General features: G+C 39.9%; 1 long non-coding RNA gene across 2 annotated transcripts; it reads left to right on the top strand.

Annotated features, from left to right (window-relative positions):
* The first annotated feature begins 16,362 nt into the window (after positions 1–16,362).
* Positions 16,363–17,938, top strand: LOC130603310 (uncharacterized). Of its 2 annotated transcripts, XR_008973122.1 has the most exons (4): positions 16,363–16,550; positions 16,642–16,767; positions 16,855–16,927; positions 17,620–17,938. It is a non-coding gene; the product is annotated as an uncharacterized LOC130603310 (long non-coding RNA). The 2 variants fall into 2 exon arrangements; XR_008973121.1 differs by lacking the exon at positions 16,855–16,927.
* The last annotated feature ends 1,151 nt before the right edge of the window (positions 17,939–19,089 follow it).

Here is a 19,089-nt window from a genome sequence, read left to right as displayed (position 1 = left end):
ATAATCAGATGCAGGATTTCAGTTCTTTAGACTGACTGAACTCTGGACTTTTGTGCTTAGTTTGGAAAGTGAGGGCAGAGGCACAGTGGGCTCCAGTGTTGTCTGAAACTCAAGTGTGAAGAAGAAATAGATGTCTGTCCCTCAGAAGGAAAGAATTTGTATCAAAACCATAACCATTATTGTATAATACCAATACCAGACACCAGTATCTTTTTGTGTTTAACAGTAAGCACTTGCAAGATATTTTGAAGAACAGTCTTTCAAGTGTCAAGCCATGATATTCAGTGCTGGCTAAAGATTTTAATGGAAATAGAGTTTCTGAAAAAGCTTGGAAATACACAGTCCAGAAGTACCAGCTGTTGCACAGCTTGGAAGAGCAAGATGATGATGAGCAGTGATATTAATTTTCATACACTTCATGTTAAGTTGGGGTTTTACTGAGGATTTTCTTCTGAGGAATTTTAATGGAAGAAGCACTTTCAGTTTAGAGCTCTAAATTGGGTAGGTCTAAGCACCATATTGTATTTTAAAGATCCACCCCCCAAATACCTTTGCTCTCTGGATGTATGAAAAGATCTTGCACAAGACTTCTAACAAAAAATTGTAGAAGCTCGTGTGCATGACACTGGGAAGTGTCTGCTGTTACCTGAGTATATCTAGAAATAGGCAGATACCTATTCTTGCTTGGGTTAAGCTCACTTATTCCCACTGAGCCGAATAGTGCTGTGCTGCTTTACACTAGTTAGTCTTACACTTGATGAGAGTTCAAAGGATTGTTAACAAAACACCTCCATTCTCTGTTGAATTCACTAGAAGTATGCACAGGTTTGATGTTTCCATTCAGTTAGGTGTTCTCTTGTAATAAGAAGGGTGTCAGCTGGAGCAGCAGTTTCTCAGAGTCCAATGTCCTGTAAAGCCAGAGAAGCAGCTGAGCCCTGCACTGGTTACTGAGGGTGTGTGTCAACACTTCTCAATAGAGTGATTGTCCGCAAGAGTATGTAAATGCTCACTTAATCCATAGAAACAAATAGAATAATCTTAAATCTGTCTGCATGTTTTTCTCTTACATTTGGAGTGGATGAGTTGTTCATCAGCTTCACAGATGGAGCTCAGATGATGCCTGGTCACTCCCTGCTCCATGTAATTCATCAGATTCCCTCTCTTGTTCCTTCAGCTCTGGCTATAACTGTTCCTCAGCACAGAAACACTCAGTGCTTTGGAAAACTGGACACATGCTTAAACACCCAACTATAGATCTAGATGTCTTAGTTCATGCAATTCCACTGAACTCCAGTTAGCCTGGACTGGCTCCTGATTTGAAAATGTTGTGCGTCTAGTTTTGCGTCCACTAAAATTGAAAGGGTGACTTGTCACCAACTTCAGGAAAAGTTGAGCCTGTTCTTAAACAAACTTAAGAGTGACAGTCCACAGACAGTTCATAGCCTGGAGACCTAGCAGATACTTCTGTTCAAAGGATGATATCGAATACAGTCTCATAAGGTGGGAGGGCTTGGAAGACACTGCATAATAATGTGTTCTGCACATGGCTTTGCCTCTAAGGAGGTGTTAAGGATGTCTCTGGTGGCCAGAGAACTTAATCCAGTTCTATAAAACAGCTTTGGGTCATGTTAGCTGCATTTCCCTTTTTTACCAAGAGCAGGTTCATACTTCTTTATGTGCATTTTGATGTGCTTTCTAGAGTCTCCTTAACCCAGGACAATGCTGTGATACTACATTTGTATCCTGTGCTCTGACTTTGGTTACCTTCCAGAAAAGAACAAGTATATGTGGAAGAATTCCCAGTAAAGCTGCCGGTTGAGTGGGATATGACTGCTGCATTGACTGTGTGTTAACAGCTTGAGTGTGTCTCAGATCATTTATGGTTGCCTGTAGTGAGTAAAGATGGATGTGGCCAGCTGTTCGTATAGTGCCAGAAGAAGTAAGGCCAAAGTCAGACATCTCTGCACTGGTAGTCATGCCCAATATAAAATCCTAAAGTTGAGAGAACTAGTATAAAAACTATGGTCCACAAGGAAGAACGTGAGATTTCAAATACTCTTTGATTTTGTGGTATTGTACATATGCAACAATTCCTTAATAGTTAATGAAAATTGTTACTGACATTTCTTGACAAACTGACATTTATTATGAGCATTTAGTGGGTTCCTGCTTTCCTGCATAAAGACTGAACACGGTGTGAGTGTGCAGGACTGCAGTTCAATTTATTAGGAGCTGTGCATGCACATCTGAGAGGAAAATCTCTCCCTCAAAGATTAAATGAGGACATGGACAAATGTCTTAGAATTTAATTTAAGTATAGGACTAAGAAGAAAAATGAAAAGCTTAGTAATGTCTTAATTATAACAGTGTCTTAGCATTGAATTTTTTTTTTTTTGCTTCAGAGATATTTTCTTTTTAATTAGGTTATGTAGATGGAGGAATGTAACTTTAATATTTTTCTTTGCCTCTTTCTGCAGCATTTTCTGATTATTGTGTAACATAGCTGATTATAGCTGATAGCTATAGCTGATAGGTAGCATATTGTACAGATCATTGGTCTTAACAACAAGTTTTTATTCCAAATTGAGGATGTGATGCTGGAATGAAGTAAAATTACTGGCATAAGTGTATAGAAGAAAGTTTGGGATTTGGATTTTCTGAAAATACAGAGTGTATCAAGAGTAGCACCAGCATTTTAGAGGGTATAGTCATACCTGCTCTGGAAACAACCATGGCAGAGTAGTTCTGTAACAGTACATCTCTACTCATGGTTTGAAGTAGACAGACGCTGCGGTGATGAGGAGGTATCTGTAAATTCACTCTGAGTTGAGACTGTTGCTAGAACCCAACAGGCAGATTGGAGATTGTTCAACAGCAGAATGTAAGGTTGTAATGACTTGCAAGTCCAAGTTAGTAAATGATGCATGGGCTTTTGCCACAGCCTCCTACAAAGGAAAAAACAACAGAAAGAAATTCACATACTTGACAGCAATGAATCCAATGTTGAGTAGCTAAGGACCAAAGATTGACTGCTTAAAGAACTCCTCACCATGACAGGCACATGCAGACAGACACACACATCCCTCCTCAGTGTCTCTGTGTTCTTCCCTGACAGCTTTCTCACTTGGTAGTCTGGTCCAGCAGGAAAGAGTCTGAAGAATGGATAGCGAGCTAGTCCAACAGACAGGATGTTTGCTGTGACATCTGTCTTTGCAATGATTATGTCTGTGCGACTTTCATAGCGCTCTCCTAATTCATCCCAGGTTGGCAGGAATTTTCTGCAGTCATAGGACCAAGGGGCATCTGCAAAATTAAAAATAAAAGTAGGATAGAGTTTGGCAGAGAGCATGCACTGGTGCAATTGCTGGGACACATTTAGCCCTTAAAATTAACAGGGGTTTGGATTTCAGTTGTGGTCAATCTCTACTTGAAATCATTCCCCTTCATGAATTTCATGAGTTTTCATGTAGTGATAACTACCTGTTCACTAATGCATTTCTGACAGCAGTGCTGCTTTAGCTCTGTTTAGGTTTTTTATGACTATAACAAACACACAACCCTTGCCATATGGCTTTGCTGGAGGGATGTGCCAGATGACCAATGCAACCTAAGTAAGTCTTGCATCACTGCTGTGGTGAAATGCTTGCCAGAAGCACAAAATGCTTTCTGTGTACTAAAATTAACCATGTTAATAAACTATGCTATATTTACATTAAAAGGAGGTGTTTGAGCTATGGTGGTGTTTTGACTGAGCACTGAATGCATGCTGGTTAACAAAAAGGCAGACTGCTGAGAACACAGTATCCCCTTAAATAGCATACAACATGGTCACAGTCCTTCAATAATGAGAACAGTGCTCATACTCAGTTTGGATGTAATTAAACTTCCCTGAATATGTTACATTCCATTTATCCCATTTATCAGCCTTTCATTTCCAGCAGACTTGGTTCAGTTCTTTCCTAGATCAGTCTCTTCGTGATACTGCAATGTAAAGATGACTTGCATGAATTAAATGACTGCAGCCAACAAGGAGGAGTGTAGGAACATACTGCCTTTAAGAACTTTAGAATTACAGGTAGTACAGCTACTTGTCTTTGTCAATGCTCTGCGTTTGCTCTACTGAAGTAGTTAAGGCACAAACTAATCCCTGGTGTCTCGTACAGGGATAGGGCATTGGTTTCTTGTTGGGGAGAGTCAAGCAGGAAAGCCACTTCCCTTGCAGGAAGAGGAGCAAAAAGGAGTTACAATTTGCTAAACCACAACTCCTCTCTGGCATTTAATCCTAGAGCATGATAACCTGACAACCTCATTTAGCTCTCTCTCTGTCCTTGGAAGACAGACCGACTCATGCTGTACAGCACCTTGCAGTGTTCTGTTGTACAACATGATGCTCTAGTGTCGTTTTGTCTTTCAACACTGACATTTGATATGGCCTTGACAAATATTTATTTAAGGGAGCCAGTGTTATTCAGTACAGCCCTAAGTCAGCAAAGGTATCACAGTGTTTCTGTAGATATGACACATTTTTGCTTCAATGCTTTTATCAGACAATGAAAATTCATTAAGCTCAGCTTCTGTAAAGTGCGAAGATGAGTTTGGTACATAAGCATGAGCTTTTGTTTTTCACTTCAGATTCATCAAGTTAAAGCAACTTAAAACCTGAATACAACAATAACACTTAAAAAACATAACAAACACAGTCCTGGTCTTATCGAAGACAATCCTGATAAAATTCTTCCCAAAAAGCACTTTGACAGGCGTCTTGTCCCAGTCCTCTGGAATTTACTCACTTGTGAGGTCTAGCTAAGCAGAAACAGAAACGCTTCTGTGAAAGAGCTAGGAGCATTGAGGAAGTGTACTCTAGCTCAAGTTACTGCGAGACCAGTGGGACATTTCTCTACCTAATGTGCACTGTTACTATGTGGATTTTTATATATATTTGTAGCCAGCCTTTGTGTGCTAGTACCTCCTCTCCCTTCAGCAGGGAGCTGAGGTCTTGCACCCATGTGTAATTGGGAGTCGGAATTACTTATCCCTCTCTGGAATACAGACTCCATAGTACACAGTCTGAAAATGACCCTTTGAAACATGTTTGCATTCATTGTACTGAATTCTTTTTGCCCAGTGTTCAGAAGCTAGACTACTGAAGTTCTTACCTATTGTTGGCTTTAAAAGTGATGTAATACACACAAGACAGTGTGCATTGCTGCTTAAATCTCTGCCTTTTCCACCAGTGACAGCCTTCACAGAACTGCTTCAATTTACAATGTGTTAGCTGGCAATTTCTTTTCTTTTACACATCAGCACAGTAGTAGAAAGGCACACATTCCCCATGGAAGCTGTTCCTTGATGGGAGTTTGTCACTCGAGTAAATCTTGGTGGAGAAGAGATAACAGCCCCACCTCTTCTGTCCTTCTGCCCCCCCCTCCAACATTGAAATCAGGATCTACTGCTCTAATCTCTTAAATTCTGTCTGCTGTCAAGTGGACTATTTCATCTTTTCTTCTCATGATGGAAACAAGAGAACATCACCCTGAAGAGCACTGAATAAACAAAACATTTTAATGTATTTTTCTTGTGAGTGTGGAGAATGATGCTTCATTATGATAACAAATACTGCGTTTACCATTGGGAATGATTCTCCTGGTGGAAATTCATTCTGAGTTCACCTACAACAAATACCAAATCTTACTCCACTCTGAAACTCAATTTTCTATTTATTGGACTTCTCCAAATCCTCAGAATCTGTTGCAGTCATTGTTTGCATCTCTCCCAACTAAGGGAATTAAATAGCTCCATTATTGTATTGGCAAGATCAAGACATAGGGAGTTTGAGTTTTTAAACAACTAAAGTACATCAGCTGAAACCAACTAGAACATTGCTCGACAAATGATATATCCAGTTTTTACATAGGAGGACTAGGGAAATTTGTAGTTCACATCAGTTGTTAAATACAGAAGAAAGCTCTGTCAGCAGCTGTAGATGAATGCTTTGAAAGGAGAGTAAATTACTAAACTGATGATCAGAACAGCACATTGTTATCATTTAAAAAAGGATGTTTTGCAAATTTGTCAGTGTTTTAGCTAGGGTAGTAAAGGGATGTCTCATTAGTAGTGGACATACCTTTGCTTTTCCATTTAGGTAGCTCTGGCAGACTTCTTTCAGGTTCTCCACAGTCACCTCATTTGCAAGCATTTTGTACATTGCCTCACTTGTCAGATTTAGGATTCTCAAGGCAGGAACCCTGATGCGAAAGTACTCAAAAACTTTTCCTTTCCTTGGTTCATTAGTATCCACCAAGGCAAACATTATCTGATAAGAAGGAGTTGTGCATCTGGCTGAGTCTTTCAGCTTTGGTTTAGCCATTTTAGAGAAGTGGCCTGTGGAGCTTGACAGTGGGTTAGGATCTGACATTAAATGCAAGAAATTGTGTAGAACAAGGAATTGTAAGTTGTTTGGTCTCAGACCAACAACCAGCAGTTCTGTGGACTTCATCATAGCTTGATCCTAGTTAATAACAAGTGCTAAAGCAGCCAAAAGGAACAAAGCTTTTCCCTCTGTCATTTGCAGTGGTTTGCTATCACATATTTTAGTAATGCTTCCAAATTATCCGTCAAAACTTTTATTGCTCCACCTAATAAATCTTAACAGGACAAAAGAGCTGAAACGCCTGTAATCCAATGTCTTTACCAATGTGATGGTGGCAGAAATTGCCACAACATTGCTAAAACTATCTTTGGTCAGAAGTTGCTCCTGCAAAGTTGTATTTGCAATACCAGAAACAATTTGATTGGGAGCAGCTGGAATTAAGTGTTGGTTTACGTGATTGTTGCATTTTAAAGAATAGTTTTCAAGTGAAGGTTCTTTTTTCAGCTTGTCCCCCTAACATCTAAAGAGTAGTTGCTGATACTGTTTTAAAATGATTTGGTAGACTTAGAAGATGAACTGACAGCAGTGTACTTTTACCAGTAGCGTTGGTGAGTGTTTTTCCATTGATCATTTGGCATTCATATTTGCAAAGCAGGGATTCAGCATTACAAACCTTCCCTGTAAATTCTGCAGCAGCAGACTTGTAGTTTTCATAAATTGCACTGAACATCTCCGAGTTTGTTGGGGCGAACAGCAGGATGTGATTTTCAACAGGGACATCAAAAATCTTCACAGGTGTCTGGGAAACAAAAGACTCAACATCTGTTCCACTCTTTGTAAGCAGAACAGTGAATCAGAGGCTCAGTGTATCAGTGTCATTTAGTCGTGCTATTGCAAATTTTACTTTTTAAGACTCAGTTCCCAATCATTTCCATAACTGTTGGGGGTTTTTTTTGTTGTTTTAAAGAAGATAAAGTGAGAAAAATCAGCAGCTGCTGAGTGTTTTCTCTCTTCCAGGGAAAACCTCATTGTTATTCATAGATTTTTACAGTCAGAAGGGACTGTTGTGATCTGCCAGGCTGACCTCCTGTGTAACACACACTGAAGAATTAGCGCTAAAGATGTGCTGGAAGTAAAAAGCATTGTTACCCAGGAAGGCCCAGCTGCAGCAGCTGTGGGAGCTGGACCTGGTTGGGGTACTTCCTTAATTTCTGAGTGGCATCAGCAGCTTACATCTCCTTCCCTGCATAGAGTTGCCCTTCCTCTCATGCCACCCCACCATGATCAGTGGCAGAGGGATGTCCCCCTAGTAAGCAGGTATTTCCATGATTTCCATGTCTTTCCCTTCATATCTGCACTAACAAAAATTATTGCTGGCTTCTTTCTTCCTCACCTTGGCCAAGAGGACCTGTTTACTGCATGGGAGTGGAAGAATTGAAAACCTTCCAATCTCCAACCCAACATATTTACTGCAGAAGCAGCTCAGGCCTTCATGTTGGCTCCACAGGAGGGAGGTGTTTGTGTACTCAGATAAGTTCGCTGTTTGGCCAGGCATTCTTCTCTTCTAAGAAACATCTTGCCAAAGGGAAGCATACTTTGGCAAGGATTAGACCAAGAACTGCCTCTTGAGTTCTGCTGGTGTTTCTAGATGTGTTTAGGGCTAGCATAGTCAAACAAGCAAACAAAATTCTCAAATACTAAGGAGGAGAATAGCTCCCTAAGTCTTTTTCTGCATGGGTTCTTGTCTTTTTTGTCTTTCTCCTATGGCTTTTGTTAATACAATGAAATACACATACCTCAAAATTATATTCAGAGACCAAATCCAGGGTAAAGGTTTTTATTAGCCTCATTAGATCCAGTTTGTTCTGTCTGTCATCTTCCAGCACTTCATTATGCACAGGTTTTCCCTTGGACAAATAGTGAAGTTTGTGAGGTTGTTGCCCTTACTGACTACATCTGCAAAGAGACTGTCTTTACTCTAAAATGTTGTTCTCAGCTTTGCTGGTTTATGATCCTCAGTAACTGAAATTCCATAACTTGTAAAATGAATGTCACAGCTAGATTACAGAACAAAGATTATAGCTAAAATTCAAGGTAAACCTGACAACTTTAATTTGCTTGGTAATCTTGACATACTGAAAGATCTGTTCTATATATATGCTGTGACATACACTCACTCAGCACATCCTTGGTCTGACTAGTTCATAGCCTAAACATTGGTCCTACTTCTGTGTAGTTTTATTCCTGTTGTTGGACACCTCTTTTGTGGACTGAAAGAAAAGAAGATTCCTGGCCAAAGTCAACACAAAGGAAAAGAGGTGAATGTCTGCAAAACTCACTGAACCTGGCAGCATGTGTTGGTCAGAATGTGGGTCAGAATGGGAAAATAAAGGTTTTTTATCAAGATGCCTAAGTATAAATTAGGAGCCTGAATATAGGCAACCGTGTTGAAGACATTAGTTGTCCAAAAGTTGCTGTTTGCTTTTACATGTCACTCTTGTCTGTACATGTGATATTTTTTGTGATAAGCTTTTTGAGTTTCAACTAGGAAATTTTAACTTGAAAAATTCCCTAACTGCCTTTCCATAACCTAAAGCTGCTATGGCAGCTGCTGTACCTTGCTTCCTAGGCTTTTGTACTCCTACCTTCTTAAACACAACAAGGGTGTTCTTTTGGATGCCATAATTAGCACAGATGTCCGCACTGGCTGTCATCCCAAAAGGCGTCTCTGGCACACCTCTAGCCGTCTCACAGAAAACTTCCACACTGTCACTGTGAAGTTCCTAGTCCCAGAAAGAATATGTATAAAGACTGTGTCCCACATCCTGCTGGGATGTGTAGAAGTGAGAGCTATTAGTGAGGCAGGCTGCTAAAGGCTTGTTAGGTAGACACGAGAGCATAATTGTGAACTGGGTATAACTTGCCGTGATTACCTTCAAGTGGAGATCTTTACAACAGGGGAGATCCTAGGAATGCTGTGACCCTGCTTGTGCCTTCACCTTTCCAGCAAGTGCTGGCTGGCCTTGGTCGGTATAGATGGTGTATGGTTCCCTGTGTCCTTGTACTAACCTCATCTGCCCAGCACTGCCCTGGCATTTCCACACTGCAAAGACTTCTGCAGATGAGGAAAGATCATGCCAACGGCAGCTCCCCTGCTGCAGCTCATCTGTACAGCCGGCAGGATGTGATGGATTAGAGAGGAGGGCTCTCTGCTTGCAAGAGGACCTGACTGATGTGTTTGGTGCTTTGACTGAGTACTCTTCAAGGCAGGGACCTTGACTCCTACATCTGTCAAATAGTCACTGTGCTGTCCACCCTCAGACTAATAGTAAATAAGCATGATGAAAGGCAACAGCGCTTCCAGATTTGATTTAATCAGACAATTATTTCATGCTAGATGAATAGTAATTTATATGCTGAGTCCTCCCAGCTCATCCTGGCACTCACATTTGTGAACAATCTGTGACTAATAGAAGGCCAAATACAGCTCTTTATTTACTTGGATGCTATTTTGTGGCTTCCACCCATTAAATTTCTGACGTGACCTAACTCATGCTCATCTATTGTCATTTCAGCCTCAGAGTGAAATCATGGAGTCAAGTCAAACACATCTGCAGGCAGTATCTGCTGTCAGCGTAGTTCTAGGAGATCACCGGTATCACTGCAATAGCAAGGGCTTCTCAACCTGCCCCAGCACTGGGAAACTGCCTTCCTTCATAAATGGCTTCAGGCAGATTGCTGCAAAGCAAAATTCTGGGCACTCTGAGCATTTTCACAGTTTGTCCTCTTATGCTGTACGTGTTCACTAGCTCTGTTGCTATGGGGCATTTTGGTAATGAATCCTGTTTCCCCCATCCTTAAGACTTGGACTATCCACTGTAGCCAGCACACTTGGGACCTTATCAGCTGAAGTGTAAGTCCAGACACTGTGCTTTTAACTAGGCAGAGAGATACCACAATAAATGTCTCTTTAGTTATAAAAAATCCTTGATTGAATGTTTCAGATATGAAAGATTTCAAGGACAAATTGAAAAGCAAGAAAAAAATATTCCTATTTTACTCCCTTCTGACTTCATGCCTTGACAGTTAAAATTTATTTTGCACTACTTAACTGTTGTTCTGTATCATTCAGCCCCAAATCTTAACAACTTTATTCTGCTGTGGAAATTAGTAGGAATTTGCTTGAGAAAGGACTATATGAGTTGGATCATACACAGTAAAATATTTTATGACTTCCTATCGATGCAGATTTCTTAGCTGGCAGGAACTATAATGCACAGTTAGCCTGATATTTATGGAGCTGTCTCTGCCCCCCCGAGTTTTACTAAAGTTGTTTAAATCATCAAATGGGAAGAGGAAGAAAAGGTACTCCAGTTATGTTAGACAATATTTACTGCTTTTTTTTTAATGGACTTAAGCAGGAAGGGAACAGTCCTTCACTAGAACAGCCTGCAACTGTTCATGCCTATGATTTTACACTCAGTTTGAATAGAAATGCAGTGATCAGGTAACCTTACATTTTTAGTTCAGTTACAACTCTGGGCAAGGATTACAACTTTATGCATTTGGAGGCTCCAGTAGCAGCATAATCCACATCAACAATGGGTTGAGTCTTTCCAAAGAAAAGGATTAAGTAAGGATAGGTAGATCAGTAGTTCTGCCCTCTTCCCACCAGCCACCAAATTGGGATGGTTTGGCAGAAGCTCTTTCTCTGAGGATACAGGAAAGTCTGCTGTGACCAGAGTTGTGCAAACACTGCTGTCACATCACGTCCTCAGAAGCTGGTCTCAGAGTGGTAGGTCTCTGTGCCTGGGAAAAGTGCTGTGGTGCAAGATGTTCTTATCTCTGCCTGTGCTGCTTATTTTGAAGTGTGAAAAAGATAAAAATAAGTAGAAAATGCAAAGAAAACTGAGGGCCTGGGTGTTTCAGGCAAGTTCTAGGTCTTTTGGATGTGTGGTGACGATAGCAAGCAGTATATCCCAAAGTTGAAACAAACCAGCCTTTTGAGTTTTCCAGTGAATTACCTTAAAAAAGCCAGTCACTGCCAAATCGTCAGCATTTATGATGGCTTCAGCCTCATCAGTAGAGTTGATTAAAACAGTGCTAGGTCCTGTTCTTCTTTTCACCCATGTAATAAAGGCTGAGGCTTGCCTGACTCCTGTGGAAAGTAAAGATTGTTAAAATGACCATCAAAATGAATGACAAAAATTTCTGTGCAATCAGGATGGAGGTAGTGGGGTGCAGAAGGATGGTGAATACAAATGGACTTGGGCTTCTTAGGACTGGGGTCAAAACCAATTCAAGGTGGGCCTGTGGCATCACAATTCAAGCTCAAATTCTAGTCATTGTTTAAACTGTTGCTAACTGTAGAATATTAATGGTAGATCAGTGCTGTGTTTTCTGGGACCTCTGTAAATGACTGTATGTCCAATTAGCTGCTTAATCACATATGGAGAATAGAGATGAGGAAATTTAGACAAGTAGAGAACCAGTTCAGCAAGATTTCCTGTGTCCCAAAATCACAGTCAGCTATAAAGAGCTATTGACCTGAGGTTTAATCCAAAATGGCTTCAAACCAATTGCAGATTTTATTGAACTGTTTCTTCAATTAAATTAGGTGTCAGAATTGCTCCTTCAGTGCTGTAGAAGGGATCTGATAGGCTTAGAGACGTTGAAATTCCTCTGGGGTGCTGCAGCTTCACTGTTCAGTTTAGACACCAGAAACAGAGCTGAGGTGTCAAAGTTGTCTTGTAATTCTGGATTGTTCCAAATTACTGCTACTAGAGATGACAGTCTGTTTATCTGGTAAGTTCTCTTTAAGCTTTCAGGAGTTTTAGGAATCTTGAGTCTCTCTCAAAGTTTGTAGCTATCATGTTTTCAGAGGAATTGGAGCCGTAAATTTGGTCTGAGGAGATTAAAATCTCAGCTGTAAAGTAGCCTTTTCATTTCTGTGAGTATGACATCCTTGGATCAGAGCTGAGTCTAGCAAAGAGTTAATGGAAGTTATATGTAAGAAAAGTCTGTATGCTGTGAAAAGTGCCAGAGTCAAGATGTACAGTACAAGTGGATTATCAAAGATGCGAGTCCTGGTACTGTGCATTTTAGCATTATGACAAGATCAAAATTGAGTCAGACCATTTTACTGCCATCAAGTCATTTTGCAGCAGGCTGCACTGCAGCTAGCTTAAACCATGTTTTTTTTAAGATTAAGCTGGCAGGCATCTGCTCTGGGGTGAACAGGCTCCAGAGCAAAGCACACAGCAGTATCTAGTGGCCACATAGTGCTTGACTTCTGCTATCTCACATGAAGATTTGAGGTCTTGCAGCTTATGTCAGTGGTACAACCCCTCAGCATATTTTTCATGTGGTTAATCTTTCTATTGAGTTGCTTTAAACAGCCTGTGTAGCTTGTTTCTACTGGCCAGATTCTGGCTTTGGAGTTGTAAATGATGATTTTACAAAGCATAGGGTTTGGCTTTCACACTCTGTCCATTGCAGGACAACCATTTAAAAACTCCCTCTGCTGTAAAATATTTGAGTTAATTTCTTGATTTAAGTGCAGTCTGCAGGGTTGTCTTTTTTGTGGTATGAAGTATATACCAAGCTCTATATAAGAAGTCACTGGGCAGTCACTGCATGTTTTCAGTTGCCAATTAGCAGTGGTTTTAAAGTAATATGCCATAGGTCAGATTTTACTAGTTATTGTACATAAGCATTTACCAGTCAACAAAGTGTAGTTTAAGTCATTATTGGTGGTACATCTGAATGGTTGATGCTGTCTTTTACAAATCACAGAGCAGAAGCCAGTTTCCTAATATCTTGATAGTGTGTCTTAACTAGCAGCTCTCTGCTGAAGGGTGACCAATACTCTGTGTTCACTGGTTCTTGCTAGTGAACCTGTCAAATTGGTTTACTGGTTTAAAAGAGGTTTTCTTGTCAATGCTATAGATACAATCAAAGACTGAAGGTAGGTGCTTTTGCTCTTATGTAGCAGCACCTCTAATAAAAGTTTAGTGTGGCAAATCACTCTTTTGTGGCATGGGTGAAGAAGCTGCTGTTCGCACAAGTGGTGGGAACTTGGTAAGAAATAGCAATGAGGAGCAAGTTACTAAAAATACTGAAGATCAGCTTTCAGCAGCAGCAGCCACGGGGGGCTCAGCAGTTAAAGAAATCAGAGCACTTGGTTGTGTACAGGCTCAGGAGGCAAACTCCAAGTTTCTTTTTTTGTTAGCTATATTAAACTTGTGATGCAACTGTGTCTGCTCAGAGCACACTGACAGATGCTTGGCGTCCTGCCATTTTTGTCAACTCTGAAAAAATTCATTAATTTAGGGAAAAATAAAAAAAAAAAATCTTTCTTGTATACTTTTAGTGAAAGAAAAAGTCTCCATAAGGCCTGGATTTCCCAGGATTGCTCAGTCCTATTGTCTTTGCTTAATAAGTTTTTATAAAAGGCTTCAAATAATTCCATGGGTTTTCTGAGCCACATATGAGCTCCCTCTGATGGCTAAATTGCAAAATTATTTTCCTTGGCTTAGGAAGTATGTGTAGGAAATATATTAATGTAGGAAGTATACCTAGGAACTTAGGAGGTATATTAAAGAACCTTGTGAATTCATGGTTCGTTGTCAGATGCACAAGAGTATTGCTCCACCCTACTGCCATAGGTGCACTGTCTGTGAACTAGAAGAGCAAATGGAGCAGGTTTGGGACCACATTCTTGTTTGGTATAACTCATTTATTTAGGTTTACTGTGTAAATGGGAGTAAGCCATCTTCTTGCGGAGATTCTCTGTACTTGGTGGAATTACACCAGCAATTAATTTGGCTAAGCAAACTAAACATTGCAAAGCATGTTCAGCTATACACCTGGAAGATTAATTAAAATCAAAGTTATTGCATTGGTACAGATGTAATTGTACATTTTAAATAATGGGCAAAACCAGTTGTCTACCTTGCATATTCTCTGAGTATCTATATTTTTCTTCTCAGCAGCATAATATAGGTACATCCTGCTGTTACGTATCATTATCTTATCAGTGCATGAGACAGTTTACCTTTGCAGTCTATGGGATCTTCCCTGCTGCCATCCACAAAAAAAAATTCACAGTAGGAAACTCTTGAATATTAAATTCACTTCTCAAATCAGGTTGGTATGTGACATCAATTTTACCAAATTGGATTCTTGGAGCTGCTGTTTTAAGCTGTTATGCAGCTTCTGCAAATTCTTCAGAAAAATTCTGAGATGTTTGGGATAAAGAAACATCTGGAAAGAGTCAACCAAAAGCAAACGGGTTACACAAGCGTGAAGCTTCCTTGTGGAGATTTTTCTGTCACGTTGTAGCTCGAGTAAGCTACAACAGCTTACTGAGTAAGAGGTTGAGTAAGGTTTTTTATGACTCAAATGAAGGAAAAGTTATATTTAGTTTTTACTTCTTTGTATTGATGGTGATTGTTGTCCACTCTGCATATCCTTGGACCAGTCACAGTGACCAGCAAGTAAGATTTCAGTACTCTTCTGTTGGGAAGAAATGACGTGGAATTAAAAAGTAGTTTGACTGACTAGACTGGGTATGAATCAAAGGGAGGTCAAGAGCAGAGTTAATTATTACTCACATTAGGACTCTTTAATTAGGTACCATTTTTGTAAGCACTTCACTAAGGCAAACCTTTGTGATGCAGAAACTACTTTTCCAGGTAAGAGATGGCGGTGGGGGAAGGACAGCAACAGAGTACGGTCTTTTAGAGACTGGAGAACTATTTCTACCTGTTGTGCTGTGTGCCAGCCCTTCTGTAGCTCAGATGGTAGAATGCAGTTGTGTGTTTAGAGAAAGGAGAAGAGTCATCCTAGTCTTAGCCCTGGAGGTGTAAGTTACATTAATGTGAAAAAGGATAAGAGAGAGAAACTGGTCACACATCAGCTGCTCTGTATTCAAAGTCAAGTAAGAGGTGGAGGTCTGGAGCTTTACAGTTTTGCAACTTGGGTTGGCAAGAAAATAAATTTGACTTTCTATTGATTAAAATTGAGATAGCCTATCTTGTTGAATTTGTTTTGTTATAAAGAGCAAAACCTTTTTCTTTAGATTCTGCACAGAAGAGTATGTATCATCAATACACTTTTCAAATAGGAACAGATGAAAAACATCCAATTAATGTTAGTTTCATGCATTTATGTGTGTTCCTGTGTGTATGTATACACACATTCAGATACATACTTAGACAAGCACACACACTTTGCTTTGGCATCTGTGTGTCAAAGCATAAATCTAACAGAGTAACTCTCTTTTGTTCTTTTACAGAATTACAATTGCACTTCTGTACAACCTACCTGGTGAAGATATTGCCCAGCATAATTATAATCAAAAAGGTTACCATATAACCATATATTACCATATATTACCATATAACCAAAAAGGAACATTTCTGTAGGAGTTCTGATAAATGAAAGATAAAACCACTAACCTAACTCAGTGCTGAGTTACATTTCTTGCATTATTTATCATTATCTTTGCTCTGAATCCCAGGCATCAATCATCTTTTTCCACCTAACTGCTACAGCAAGGAGTGGGAAGAGTAACATTAAATAATGTTATTTTCTCAAAACATTAACGTGATAGGCCCTATAAATTCTGTCACATATAAACCCATCTTGACTTAGGCTCACAGAAACCCCAGCACTGGAACAGCCGCTCCAGCTGCTTATGTGCCAAAGGGGGTTCCTGTTGGTAGAACAAAACTTAGTGTCTGTTCAGGAGGCACTCAGATACCATACTGATGAACCAAAGGTGCTTCTCTAAAAAAGTAAATGATCCTTAAGGCATCAGTCCAAAGCAAATTGTGGTTTTAGGATCCATTTTTCTCTGAAATATTCCAGTTACAAATGGACACTTTGAGAATGATCTGTTACCACTGAATGACCTGAACAAGCATGACTCCATCCCATAAAAAGTCCTCACTGCAGTCAGAGACCAGTAGAAATCAGAGTATCATAAACCTGGCAACTCTAAGACTGAAGTTCAGTGAGTGAACAGCCTTATTCATCAGACAGATAAAAACTCTTTCCTTGACTACCTAAAAAGCATGTGGAAACATCCATCGCACACCTTTCCTGAATGATTAGGCTCCTCTTCAGCTTTCCATCAATTCCTTTTCATTCCATTCATTCTCTGTTTGCCTCCCAGGTGCTTTACTTTTCAAGTCACTTGAATGTCGCAGGAAATCATCACTCCTTTTATTTGAAGCCTTTTATTTGAACCACTTTCTCTGGTTTAGATTTTTATTGACACTGATCACTTCAGGCACTGGGGTGAGGAAGCAGCTGCTGAGGCTAACAGCATCAGAGCTCAACTTAAGGAGACCTGAGCACCAGCGGAATACAAGGGCTGACACAGATGAGAGGTAACAGAGATGGTGGCAAGGTCATGAGGGAGATGTGCGTGGGTGCTGGGACATGGGTTTGCTGAGATGTTAAATCTTTTCTCCTAGATAGTGTTTTTGACCTGCCTTTTGAAAGTATCACTGAATTCCCTCCCACCCTGTGTCACTGCCGTTTTGTGAGGTATCCTTTTCAAAACACATGCAAACCTCTAATGGAGCATTTTAACAGATTTCCACCATTTGGTCATGGATACAGAAGGTCCTGAAAATAAATTGTCTGAGAACAGCTCAGGCTCTTTGGCTCAAATATGGGAAGAATTAAAAGGAACCACAGAACTAGGAGAGTTAAAAGCACCTGTGAGGTGTCTTCTTGAATTTAAACTCTTTCTTTCCTTTTTGATAACAATTAAGCTGAAACCAGTCACCTTTTTAAATCGTTTGTAGGGGGGGAGACTGTAGCACCATTTCTGCAGCCGCTTTGCTCTGACAGTATTGGCATGTTGTCTTTGTGAGGAGAAGGCCCTGCACTGAAGAATGTCACGTTTTCAGCACCTTCCGTGTCAACTAAAGTTTCCCTTATTTAAGGAAGTGTTCTAAAAATGCTTCCCTCTAAGGGTCATGCTGAACAAATCTTACATGCACCCTCATTCCACAAAGGAAGCGTGTTGGGTGTGGGAAGATTGACGCATTTTCCATTTCATGAACTATAGTAAAGGATATTTTGTTGGTTTTGTTTTCCATGGACAACCAGTGAACCAGGTTAACATGAAATCCTATGTGCATTGAAAGTGAAGCCTGACAAACTGAAAGGGAATACAGATTTTGAATCAGATTGTCAAAACTGCTGATTTTTACAGCTGAAGCTGTTAGCAGTCTTGTTCTAGGCACTGTAAAACATTTTGTGAGAAACCAGTCCTACCTCTCTGAAGAATTTACAGTGTGACTGCATAAGGATCAAGAACAAGGTTGGTATCATCACATGTTATCATCTCTATTTTAGAGAGGCAGAGTATCTTTTGCCTGAAGCCACACCAAATGGATATGGCAAAAGTGGGAAGAGAACCAAGAATCCTGTACTTGGAGAGACTCTTTCTCTTGAGCACATCAATAACCTGAGTAAGTTGATTCTTCTTTTTCAGTGAACTTTACTGAACTAAAATATATTGAAATGTGGATGGAGAAAATTTTTGCTGATAACATAAATGTGTTTAAAACATTTTTGAAGTACACATACACGAAAGCATGGTAAGTTCCTCCTTTAGCTAATTGCTGGTGGCCTCAATTTTTTTCCTGCATTCTATTTTGATGGTCTAGTGATTGCTGCAGTCATTGTGAATATGCCTGTTGTCATGCTTAATACTTATTTCCTAGCTCTTAGTTTCTGCTATGGTCTGAAAGTAATTTTAGCAGTCCCAGATGAAAATCTTGTGTGTAGGCTGCTTTTACAGTTTTACTATAGATCTATAATTTTCTCTGTAGCAGACTCTTGAGATGAAGAATGGATTTATGTTTAACACACCAGAGTTGGAGGGATGTTAATCTTGTTGCAGTTGCAAACTTTCTTGTGTGACCTTGAATTCTCCCATTCTCTCCTGTGCTGACCTCTGTACTTTTAAACTTACATTTGTAGTTCACTTGAGATCATCTGCTATGCAAACAGCAAGCATTATTCTACAGTTTGGATCCTTATTCAAGGCATTCAATAAAATAAGCATGTGTAAGACATACGTACAGAAGGGACCCATGTTAATCAGTAAGTCTGTGCCGTAGGTAAGTAGAACATCATCTAGTGACTCTTGTACCTGTCTGGACATACATTTCCACTGTCCTGCTCTTTTTGCATGCATATTTTGCGAACAATTTAGGTGACTCTTTTAAGAAGATTTATTTCTACAAGACTGACAAAGATTTCTGAGAAAACATGCAGGCGTGAGTCACCCACGTTCCACTGTTTTTCACGCAGCAATAGGTTCTTATAGTAAGCTTAGTTATAAGAAATAGCAGTTCTGGGTGGTTGTGAACTGTTTGCATAAGGAGACATTGTATGCTGAAATCAGCTCTTAGCACAGGAGTGAGTATGCTTTGGATGTTGGCTTTGTAAGTGAGCTGATCATCTGATCTATACAACTGATTTAAGACCAGTCATGTCCTTCACCCTATTTTCTAGAAATCCCCTATATCTATATATAAGGAGCAATTTATTGGTGGTTTGTGTTTTTTTTTCAGTAACACCTTCAGCTTTTGTGCCTTGAGCAGGAGATGTTAGTTTTTAAGAGTAACCCATATATTACTGATTAAATGCCATTATCTCAGCACAAATTATTAGTCACGGGCTGCAGGAAT

Source organism: Pezoporus wallicus, unplaced genomic scaffold (genome assembly GCF_028554395.1).
Source record: "Pezoporus wallicus isolate ANWC-B61680 ecotype Strahan unplaced genomic scaffold, APGP_CSIRO_Pwel_v1 scaffold_7392, whole genome shotgun sequence".
Taxonomy (NCBI): domain Eukaryota; kingdom Metazoa; phylum Chordata; class Aves; order Psittaciformes; family Psittacidae; genus Pezoporus; species Pezoporus wallicus.
Note: the sequence above shows the minus strand (reverse complement) of the source record. Positions and strands in the feature narration are given on the sequence as shown.